General features: G+C 41.9%; 1 long non-coding RNA gene across 2 annotated transcripts in view; it reads left to right on the top strand.

Annotated features, from left to right (window-relative positions):
• The first annotated feature begins 11,192 nt into the window (after window positions 1-11,192).
• LOC116419619 overlaps window positions 11,193-12,238 on the top strand; it is a 151,910-nt gene continuing 150,864 nt past the window's right edge. The window contains exon 1 of one of the 2 annotated variants that reach the window (XR_004229871.1): window positions 11,193-11,266. This is a non-coding gene — a long non-coding RNA (uncharacterized LOC116419619). The remainder of the gene's footprint in view (window positions 11,267-12,238) is intronic. The other variant, XR_004229870.1, reaches the window with a different exon arrangement.

Raw genomic sequence — 12,238 nt, forward strand, 5'->3', positions numbered from 1 at the left:
TAGGAATTGGAAAGCCTGGGAAAGCTGGAGACGGCATCCCCCAAAGACCTCCTGTCAGCCAGTTGCAGCATCCCCGGGATCAGCCTCAGCTGCCCGTTATGGTAACAAGTACAGCAAAGCTAACCTTTTTCTGGTTGAACTCGCCTGAGGAGCAAACACAGACTGCTCTTTTGGTGCCCCAGTTTTCCTTTCAGACTCACATGGAGGTCGACTTGCTGACATCTTGGGTAACACTTGGGAGGAAGCATTTCTTAGAGAAGCTGTAATGCTCCCAGGGAGCAACCTTGCCCGATTTAGACCTGGTCCATTAAGTTTGCCTTCCGAGGCTGAGAACCGTCGACCTCTTCTAAATTGGAAATGTCGAGGGAGGGATGCTCGGCAAACAGGCAAACCTGCCTGCGGAATTTCAGGCATTTCCTGTTTGGGGGGCTGCGGGAACTCTCAGGAAGGGCCGCTTTGGCCCTGCTGGGCTGGAAAAATCACTTGTGCTTTTAAAGGACTTCTCAGTTTCTCAAATGGCTCATCCTGAAGGTCAGAGGCATTGAGGAAATGTGAGGAAAATAATTTTAGGTGGTGAATAAAGGCCCGTGGCTTCCAGGATGAAGTCATTCCCAATCTATTTTTGATGAAAAATCTGTCAAGGAAAGGACTATGAGCATGGAGGGGTGATCAGAGGGCCAGGTTCAGAGCCAAGAAGATCTGTATTCAAATTTGTCTCTGACACACAGACCCTTGGTAAGTCATGATCGCTCAGTGCCCTAGGCAACTTTTTAAGATGATAAATTATAAAAAGAGTTGGTGGAAGTTATTTCCACTTTGGAAGTTTCCACTATTGGTGAAATCACAGGCTCAGACTATCCATCCTCAGCAAAGTCTTCTGATACCAAGAAAGTGTGTACACTCTTAGAAACGCTTTTACCTGTGCTCATACTGAGAGTTACACTTGGGGAGGGCTATTCACAGGTAGTTAAGGGGAAGGAGGAAGGGAACAAATATTTATTAAGCACCTAATATGGGCCAGACACTGTTCTATGAGCTTTACAGATACTATCTCATTCTTACAACCACCTTGGGAGGTAGGTGTATTTTTTGATCCCCATTTGACAGTTGAGGAAACTGAGGCAGGCAGCTGTAAAGTACCTTGCCTGGGGTCACAGAGCTTGGAACTGTCAAAAGCTGGCTCTGCTCTTTGGAGGAATGGGATACCCTTTTCTTAGTGTGATTTGAAGTCAGCCAAGGGTGTTTGCCTCCAATTATCTCCTCTCAGCATGCATTGTGAGGAGTGCCTTATGTTCTTCTCCTCTTTGTGCCTTTCTTTTGGGTTAAGGCAAGATTTCTTCTTCAGCTGGTTTGCTGACCAGACACTCACTGACAGCATTTCTCTCAGTCCCCCAGGCTATAGAACTTGACTTCTAAAACCCCTTAACTCCAAAAATATATTTATGAAAATGCCCCACTTTTTCTTGGCTCAATATTTATGTATCTGTTTTCCCAGCCTGAGTTTCTTCCTTCTTTTTGGTACCAGATTTTACTTCCTAAGTAACTTAGATCTCTTAGGATTTTCTTGAGGGCAAGGATGCTCTCGTTCCCAGGCTTACATCACCAGTGTCTGCACATAGTAGGTACTTAATGCATGCCTGTTGTTTGACAGAGTTGAGTTTGTGTAGGGGATTTCAGAGCTTTAAAATTGAGAGTAAATTCAGAGTAAAATTCAGAGATTTTACTGGGTGGAATAAAAGATGTCAAGCAGTGCTAATGGGTCTCAGCATCGATAGCTTTGGGGATTCCTGTCAAATGCTTGATGGGAAACTGGCCTCGGAGTTACGAATCCATGGGTTGAAATTTTTCCTCAGATACTTATTATAACCTGGGAAGTGTCAGGCTCTTTCAGCCTCTGTTTCTTAGCCTATAAAATGGGGTTAATAATAGAATCTACTTTTACTGGGAAGATAAAATAAGATGTCTTGTATTTTGCAAACCTTAAGGTCCTATGTAAATACTAGTTACTGTAACATGATATCCACAGAACTGGTCCATGAGAAGTAATGTGAATTCCACTGTCAAGTTCACATTTGACTGAGGTGGGCCAATCATATGAGTGGCCTAAGATAAACCTCGATATGGTCCTAGAGCTGACTTTGCAAAAGAATATTTCTTGATTTTGACATCCACCTTGGGATCTGAGCTCTGCCCTTGACTTGACTAGAGGGACTGAGTGTCCCCAGTTTGGGAGTTAATCCACTGGGTTCATCAAAACTCCGCCTTAGGACTGAACAGTCTAATGGATCCTGAGTGCAAAGTCTACTAACCTTGTATTATTTCAAGAGGCTGGAGGCTCCACCTCCTAGTCAGCATCCACTAGGAAGCCAGGGCTTATTTAAAGAGTATTTTGCCATTTGCCCATCATAAGACCATTGCTCTCAAACCAGACTCTCTCTTCCCTTACCCATAATCACTCATTGCTATCAGCCTTGTCATTTCCTGAGATCAGAGACATGAAAGGCTGACATAGGTTAAGGAAATGAGATAACTGACTTCTGGAGATTTCCTTCAAAATGGAGACCATCTACAAGTCTACGTGGAAAAATCAACTGACAAAAATGACGTAAGTTCCTGCCTTCAAGGAGCCTGCAAGACTTCTCTTGCCTATATAGCTTTCCTTTGGACTTCATCACAAGTCTCTGATGTAATTTGTATGTAACTTTTCCAACTTTTATTTGGCTGATTTAAAAAAAAAAAAAGGCTTCTTAAGATGCTGACTTTCCTTTCCCCTGAGCCAATCCTGAGTCAGAGGACCTAAGTTGGAATTCCTGCTCTGTCACTTACTGCACATGTGGCCTCAACCACTGAGTCTCAGTTTCCCCGTCTGTAAATGAGAGAGTAGGATGCAATGATCTTTGGGGTCCATTCCAGCTCTATCTTTCACCTTTGCTTGGCAGAGTGGGAAGAAGGTTAGATTTGTTGGGAAGAGCTCCCCTTCTTCTTTGAAAAAGAACCTCAGATTGTATGCTTAATATATAGAGGCCAAGGCTGTGGCTATGAAGATAATACTGTGGAGGAGCCTGGAGACAATTAGCTTGCCAGCTTGGCCTATTTTAATCCATTTCCAAGCAGTCGGAGTTGGGTATTTTGGAATAGGCCTTTCTCAACCCAAAATTCTGTGGTTTAGAAAAGATTAGTGGATCACACAGCCACACATTCATTTCAATTTAATTTGATTTGATTAATTAGCATTTATTGGGCCCTTGCCAAGTACAATAAGTAAACAGAAGTAACTCTTCCTCTTAGAAATTTTGGCTTCCCATGGAGATCACAAAACCAAACTGATTAATCAAATGACTTAATAAATTGATAAGCATTTATTAAGCACTGACTATGGATACATCACCTGCTAAGGCTGAGTTACAAATGGAAAGGTCAGAGAAATCTTGACCCCAAGGAGCTTTCCTTCTAATGGAGGAAACCTTAGATCTGGAAGGTTTTAGCTGCCAACAGGATAAAAAGATCCCGTGATTTTCAGGAGGCTGGAGAAAAGCAGAGAATCACTCTATTTTAGAATATAATTCCCACTGATAAAATCCCATCAGTGCTGGATGTTGAAACATTGGACAGTATTGAGATAACTTGATTGGATGCTCAAATGTAATCCCATTTGATCCTCTCAATAACCCTGTGAAGTAGATGCTATTACTACCTCCATTTTATAGATGAAGAAACTGAGGCTGACTAGTCCGGCTGGAGTGTCTAAAGCAAGGTTCAAATACAGTCTTCCTGACTCCCGGTCACTCCACTGATTTTCCTTGCTTGCTTTGGAATCAAACAGTCTGCTATAAACCCCTTAATCTGGGGTTCTTCACCTGGGGCCAATAAATTGAAAAGCATGGATAACTATTTCCTCTTACTTGGTTTTCTTTGTAATCTGACCTGTTTTATTTTGATGCCTTTGAAAAGCCAAGTCTGAGAAGGCTTAATGGTTGGGGCTGGACCCAAAGGCTTCTCCAGACTGGCTTGTAATTCAACCAAGATTAAGAATTCTCCTGGAAGCCAAGATTGCACTGTCATCTCCCATCTTGATGGTGCAGAGAACAGAATGCTAGGCCTGGAGACAGGAAGACCTGAGTTTGAATGCAGCATCAGACACGAGCCAGGTGAGCCTGGGCAAGTCATCCACCTCTACTTATTTTAATTTCCTCATCTACAAAAATGGAGATTCTTACTCCCAAGGAGCTGGGAGCAGAGTGGAGATTATTTTGGGCCTGGAATCAGGAAGACTCCTCTTCTTGAGTTCAAATATGACCTCAGACTCTTACAAGATGTATGAACCTCAGGAAGTCATTTAATCCTTTTTGGCTCAGTTTCCTCATTTGTAAAATGAGCTGGGGAAGGAAATGGTAAACCATTCCTGTATTTCTGCCAAGAAAACCCCACATGGGGTCACAGAGAAATGGACTGATTGAGTTAAGCAAGCAGCAAAACCCAAGGTTATGAGGATCTGGTGGGAAGATATTTGTAGGTCTCTTAGCACAATGCTGGTCCATAGTAAGCACTAAATAAATATTAGTTCTGACTTTCTGTACAGTCATGTACACATGCTTATCAGTAGTTTTTTGGGGGAAACGGGTCTTTTCCAACTCTGTCTGGAGGGCAACAACTAGGAATGGTCAAATCCAGAGCAGGCAAACTGCCAATGACCTTCCAATACTCTTTGCATTCATTCAAAGGCGGGGTACACATGGGGAGAGGAAGGGCCGCCCACCTTTGGACATACTTAAAGGCTGTTAGAGACATTGAGGTCATTTTGGGGAAGTCTGTCCTTGGTGGTGTATGGAACACGGGGCTCCCCTGCCCAACCATCTGGGGTGTCATGCACCAAAAGGAATTGGACCAGTTAGCAGCATTTTGGCTGATTCTCTTTGCTCACGAGGTTACTAAGTTCAGATGTTTCTCTCTGATACAGGATTATGGAGTAGAAAGCAGCCTTTAAATTGCATCCAATGTCCTGGTTGCCTCACCTTAGTTATGGTTACTTTCAGATGTTTCTCTCTGATACAGGATTATGGAGTAGAAAGCACCCTTTATATTTGATCCAGAGTTCTGGTTGCCTCACCCTGTTATATAATTGACACACACACATGCACACACATATATTTAAATACACACACATACACACATGTGCACATACTATGTTGCCATTCCCATCAGAGGGAAGCCATCCTGTATTTTAGCCTCCAGATGTGAAGGAAAGAGAGCTGGTCTCAGAGTTCTAAGGTTTCAAATGCTGCCTTTTTCACATATTGACTGGGTGACCCTGGGTGAGTATTTAACGTTCTGGTGTGCCAGCAAACTCTCTCAACCTATGAGGCACAATCTGCATCGATGGAGGGGCTTTCTTCAGTGGGAAATCTTTATACCAATGGGATCAAAGGTTTGGTATCCCTCTTTCCCCCAAAACAGAAACCGCATCTCAAACCTGAAGGACTTGAAGAAAGAAACAGTTTGCAAGTGTCATTGTTTCTTTTTCTTTTGGTGCATTTGGGCAAAAGGCCGCTTTTGGGCAGCTGGAGGAAGGGAAGTCGGCACAAGAATGGGTAGCAGCATTTGGATATAGTTGTGTTTAGTCTCCCTTAAACTGTATAAAAACAATTACAGGCTTAGATACTGCACATTAGGGCTTCTCTTATTAAAATCTAAACCCAAGAATCATTTGGTTTTGCCAAACAAGAGGAATCCTTTGAACCCCGGAGTAAAAGCGCCATATAGATAGTCATCTTTCTAACTCCAATGAGACCTGATGAGGTCTGGGAGATTGCAGGGATTTTTATAATCTCATGAATGGGAGAAAGAGTGAGGGGTAGAAACAATTAGAGGATTGATCATGGTTGTAAAGGCAGAGAGGGGCAGAGTCTCATTAGTCATGCAGAGACGCGGTGTCCAGGAGGTGACTGTCCCACCAGGCTTGGCCTTGGGCACATGGGAGGACAATGAGAAACCAGAGAATACTCAAAAACTCTTCGAGAATAGAAAAGGTTATAGACTACATATTGCAAGGATTGTTTCAAGGAACAATACAACCTTGGACTAGAGGAGAATTCTAATTAACTAAATGATTTATTAGATGCCATTTTCTTCATCATTGCTAGCAAAATGTTGCCACCTACTTTTTCCCAGTCGGTCTTTCCATTGCTTTCTTCCAGGGGCATGATGTTGCATGATCTGAATTCTATTATATCCTTGGGAGGAAAGTGGGAGGAAGGAGAGGAGACATCCTGTATCAGAGAGAAACATCTGAACTTAGTAACCATAACAAAGGTGAGGCAACCAAGACATTGGATACAATTTAAAGGATGCATTCTACTCCATAATCCTGTATCAGAGAGAAACATCTGAACTTAGTAACTATAACTAGGGTGAGGCAACCAGGACTCTGGATGCATTAGTGAGCCGTTTGGGACACTCATGAAAGATCCTCCCAAGTTTCCAAGCAGAATCTGCCCTCGTTTCTTCTTCCTACTACATTCTGGGCCATATTTGTGTCCACTCAATTTTGTGTCCCATTGTAGCATCCTTCCAGATACTTGCCTAGTGATGGTCTGACTCAGTCGGCTGCCTGACCACTTCATGCTAGAATCAAGACAATGTAGCCTTTGTGTCCACCTTTGTTTGTGAAATTCTAGAATTCTGGAACTTAGGCATCGCTTTGTTTTGGCTCCAGACCTATGAACGTGGACTCTATCCATGATCTCATTGCTGTTTCCTTCTGTCCCTGAGATTTAGCTACACTAAAATGACTGTGGGTGGTTTGAAGAATAGGTTTCTCAGCGGCAGCCATAGACCTCATAAACAGCTCTGTTGGGGTCAAGGGAGAAAGGAACTGACTCTGTGTGAGTAATACACATGTAATCTTAGGAGCTGAATGTGAAGCTTGTGTCAGCAGCAATGGCTACTGGGAGGAACAGGAGGTTCTGACTCTCCATGGCTCTCAAGGGTCCTTTTATGAGAAGAGAATGGATGTCCAGTACTTGGGGACTTCTCATCATTCTCCCAGAATGTTCTTTCTCCCCCAGCCTTTACCACTTACTCACAGGAATTCCACTCTTTGTTGTTACTAAGATCATTTATGACTTTTTTAAAATTTCTATTTGGAATTCTTTAAAATTGATGGGCAAACAGTTCAATTCAACTCATTAAGCTTCTACTAAGGGTCTATTATATATTAGGTATGGGGCAACTAGCTGGAGCAAGAGGTTACGTGGCTGGCCTGAAATAAGGAAGCCTCATCCTCCTGAGTTCAATTTTGGCCATAGACACTAATTAACCTGGTAACCTAGGCAAGTCATATAACCCTTTTTGTCTCAGTTTCCTCCTCTGTAAAATAAACAAGAGAAAAAAATGGCATATCATTTTAGTATTTTTGACAAATAAGTTTCAAAATGGGGCTGCAAAGAGACAGACATGACTGAGAAGAACTGAATAACAAGAAAAAAGTGTCAGGCAAGGTACTTCACACTATGGGAACAAAGACAAAAATTAAGTGTTTGCCTTCAAGTAGCTTATGTTTTATGGGGGGTGGGGTTTATATATATACAAGGAAATACAACATATGTAGCTCTAATACAATTTCCAGAACGAGACCTCACAAGGATGGGTAGAGGAGGCAGGAAAAATGATCTGTAGAACCTGGTAGTCCAGATGAGCTTTGAAAGACGCAAAGGATTTTACAAGGAGGAAGAAAAAAGGGAGAGCATTTTCCACATTGGAGGCCACTTCAGTTCAAGCTTAATTGCTCATATCACAAACTCAACTTTGTTTTGACATTGAGAGATGATCCAAACTCTATTGAATGACTGGAAGGAAAAGTAGAAGGAGAAAGGAAGAGAAGATAGAGAGAGGAAGGAGAGGTGGACACTAGTAAGGATGATCCCTGGCCTCAAGGAGGGAAATAACAAGCACCCGGATAAGCAAACACAATATGGGATCCAGGTTGGGGTGTGAGTGGGGTGACACAAACAATTGGGACCTTCAGGTAAGTCTTTTGTAAGAGGTGATACTTAAGCTGGATCTTGAAGGGAGTTCAGAATTCCCAGAGGCAGAAGTGAGTGGAGTATAGAATGGAAGGGATAGATGGGAAGTTATTTACAAGGAAGAATTAGTGGGCCAGATTGATCAAAATAAAAAACTGTGTGAGAGGATGAAACACATACATAATACAATATATATATATATATGTTCATATACATATGTGTCATTATACATTATTTAGGTCCTTTTATTCTCTCCCTCTCTCCTCTCACAAATATACATATATATTGCATATACACTACATATGTGCATGTATATACACACATATACAGATACATATATAATGCCATTATATATTTTATATATATATATATCTTTTTTCTCCCTCACTCCATTACCCACACATCACACAAAACTACACATTTTTAACTTTCTGGCCACAAATACAGGTACAAACACACACACACACATATCCTGGGAGCCACTGGAGTTGATTGAATGGAGGATGATATAATGATATAATCAGAGCTACATTTCAGGAAGATCAGTTTAGCAGTTGGGTGGAGGGTAGACTGGAGTGGGCAGAGACTTGAGAGAAGAACCAGGCAGTAAGCTATTGTAATAATGCAGATTGTACAATAATAACCTGGGTATGAATCAGTGAGAGCCTATTGTGGGGTGATGTTAGAAGAGTGTGATGATAAATGTTATAGAAGTAAAACTGACAGAACTTAGCATCTGGTGGGGAGCAAGAGTAAAGACTGAGGATGATCCCGTGACTTTGAGCCTGCATGGCTGAGGGGATAGTGATGACCTTTGACTTTGAGGGGGCATCTGAGTAGAAATGTTCCAGTTAAGTTTGGTGGAGCTGCAGATTTTTGTGAGACATCCAATTCCATTTGGAAATGTCCAACGGGCTGTTGGAGATGAACGACTGAAGGTTAGGAAACTGATCAAATCTGATCATGTCAACTTTCTCTCTAATAAGTGTACCTCGGTGGCTTCTTATTAACACCCAGAATAGATATGATGTCCTTTGGTATTTCAGGTTCTCCCACCGGCTTCTCCTGTCACTCTAGTTCTTCTACATGTCCTTGCTCTCCTTGATCTCACCATTTCAGCCTCTTGGTGCTTTTCACACATGACATTTCATCTCTTATCTGTGTCTTTGTCCTGGATTTCTCTCATACTTGATGATTCTCCCTCCTTCTGCTTCTTAGTTTCACTGATTTCAAGATAGCTTAAATCCTGCTTTCTGCTGGAGGCCTTTGCTAGTCCCTCCAGGTGCTAGTACCTTCTCTTCTGAGATTTCTTTCCATTCGTTATTTACATTTACTCTCTTTATATTGTTATTAGACTATAAACTCCCTGAAGGCAGAAATGATTTTTGCCTTTCTTTGTAACCTCACATAATAAATGCTTAGTGAACATCTGACTCATCTAATGCCCTTTCATTCATTTCACTGAATTAATTGTAGGTATATTCATGGGAGGGTACAGCTTTTGCACCCATATTTCTACCATCCTCTTCACTGCTCCCCTCCTGGACCCATCCCCTTTTGCCCTGGGTGAAAACATTCCTAACCATAGCTCTAGTGATGAAATACCATTTAGGGACACACATTGGTCCATGCCTTGCATCAGCAGCCCCATCGATTTATATATTTAATAGAAGGACTCAAATTGACTGGAAAAGAAAGGGATTATTAAGCTCAGCAGGAGTCATGAGATTTCAAGAAAGTCTGTTTGTTTTGCTCTTTTATATCCAGAACTCATGCAAAAATCCTGGAATTTAAAGTCGACCAAGATTTCCAAATTACTCTTAAGTTGATACAATTTTAGGAAAATCCTGGCAGGGCCAGCTGGAAAAAGTTGCTCTGGGTCTCAAAGTATGTGTGATTTTCTTTTTAAAAGAAAAGAATAGTGAGATGAGTCACAGGGGATGGCACCTCTTGCTAATTCTACCGAGGCAAGACCTCTTTTCCAAATGTTCCAGAGGCCCCACTGCAGATGTTTCCTCGCTGTGTTGAGCCATCCTTCTCCTTGGGAATTAAGGCCGAGTGAGGCAAGTGCAACCGAGGAGTTGTGTAAGGTTTTACAGGCTCTTGAGGCAGAGGGGCTTCAGGGCTGGAGGGAACAAAACATAAAATTTTCCAGGTGTGTGGAGATGAGGAACAGATGTAAAGATGAGCCCATGACCAATAGTAGCTTTGATCCTTACTGGCTACAGTAAAATTATAGTAAGTAAAACTCTAAGTAAAACTCAGTTTCTATTTTAGACCATCAACATTCATTAAGCACCTCCTATGTTCCTGGCATGAAATATACAGCATTCAACATTGTGACTGTCAATTTTAGTATTTTGGAAGTTGTCATATGTCTTCTGTTCACTCTGCCACTATTTGCAAAAGTCTTGTTTGGAAATTTCTCTGTCCTGATCCATTTTGTTCTCACTTTTGTTAAGACCTTTTCATCTCCCCCATCACATATTGCTTCCTGATTACTATATATTAGGCATTGGTATATATACACATATATAGCTACATATATACATACACATATAATGCCATTATATGTTCTATATGTATATCCTTTTTCTCCCTCTTTCCATTACACACACACACACACACACACACACACATCTGTGTGTGTGTGAGAAAGAGAGAGAGAGAGAGACAAGAAGAACAAGAAGAAGAAGAAGAGGAAGAGGAAGAGGAGGAAGAGGAGAGAGCAAGAGAGAAAGAGAGAGAGAAAGAGAAAGTGAGAGGGTCTGGCAATCTGGTGACGCCTTCTTGGAATAATGCTTTTAAATGCATAAAACACATAGGATTTTAAAGTTGAATATTACACATGTTGAATATTTGGATACTGTTATCCAAATATTTTTACCAAAGCTTCATACATCTCAGCTAAGAAGCCCTGCTCTATATATACTCACAAATGTTTATGGGATTTCCTTTTCCCAGCTTTGAATAAACTAGAGCGTGTCTTTGGGGCAGGGTTTCTTTAATCATAGAATGGTGGGTCATTTCTGGGCTCAGCCTTCTCTCTCTCCTTTTCCCTGATGGTGCCTGAGTATGCCTATTTGAGCTGTGTGAATGGGACAGAGAGGCACTTTGATGTCACACAGGCTGCTGAGGTCACTACAAAGGCAGCAAATCAGTGCTTTCTTCATGAAGAGTTTTCAAAACCTCAGTTGTGGGAACTTTTTGATAACCAGGCTTCCCTGGCTATCTACTGATTGTGTGTAAGTAATAACCAAGCTTAAAAATAGGAGTTTGGGCTGAGAATGGCTTCTTAGTGCAGTGCCTGGCACATAGTAGGCATGTAACAAATACCTATTGAGTGACTGCTTCTGTAACCTACAGGCTAACTATAGTAGAGTCAGAGATTTCAGGTGGGTCTCTCACCCATCCTCACCTTTCCCTCCTTCCATATCTTCACTGCTCTTCTCCATTTTCATTATATTGCTTCTTCCCCTCCCTTTCCCCCTTTCTTTCTCCCTGTTTTCAATTGTCCTATCCTTGTTCACAGATTCATGGATCCAGAAGGGAAAAAGCCAACATTTCGAAACATTCTCTGTTTTCTCTTTCTTTTGCAATCTACCCCTAAGAAAAAGACAAGTCTGACCAATCAGAGCATTGAAGGATGGACTGGGCATCAGAGTGAGGGTTTCAAGTCTGTCTCTCTCACCTACCATCTCTGTTACCCGGGACAAGGCACAAACTTATGAACTTAGAGCTAGAGAGTCCTTGGAGGTTCCCTAATGCAATCCCCTCATTTTACAGATGAGAGAGTTGAAGCTTACCCCAGGGACTCATGCAAGCTCACACAGATAATTGGTTTCCAAGGTGGGATTTGAACTGAGGACACTGGCTCTTAGATTTGGATTAAGCAGGGTCCTCTGAGCTCAGCTATTTCAGTTCTCTCATTTTCCAGATGAGAAGGCTGAGATTGAAGTCAAGTGACACAGGGAGTGTCAGAAGTAGATTTTGAAATGGAAGTCATGGGAGCTTAGAAGGAAGTCTGGAGGGAGCCATAGAGCTCATCCAGAACAATCTTCTCTAATTATAGACAGGAAAGAGTATTCCAAGCAAAGTTCAGTGGTTCACCCAAGCTCACCCAAGGAAACAATGCCAGACTTGGAATTTAAACTGAGATCCTTTGGTGCCCAAGTGAGTTTTATTTCCACTGCTCTAGTGAGCCCGTTTACGTCATT

This window comes from Sarcophilus harrisii, chromosome 5 (genome assembly GCF_902635505.1).
Source record: "Sarcophilus harrisii chromosome 5, mSarHar1.11, whole genome shotgun sequence".
NCBI classification, from domain to species: Eukaryota; Metazoa; Chordata; class Mammalia; order Dasyuromorphia; family Dasyuridae; genus Sarcophilus; species Sarcophilus harrisii.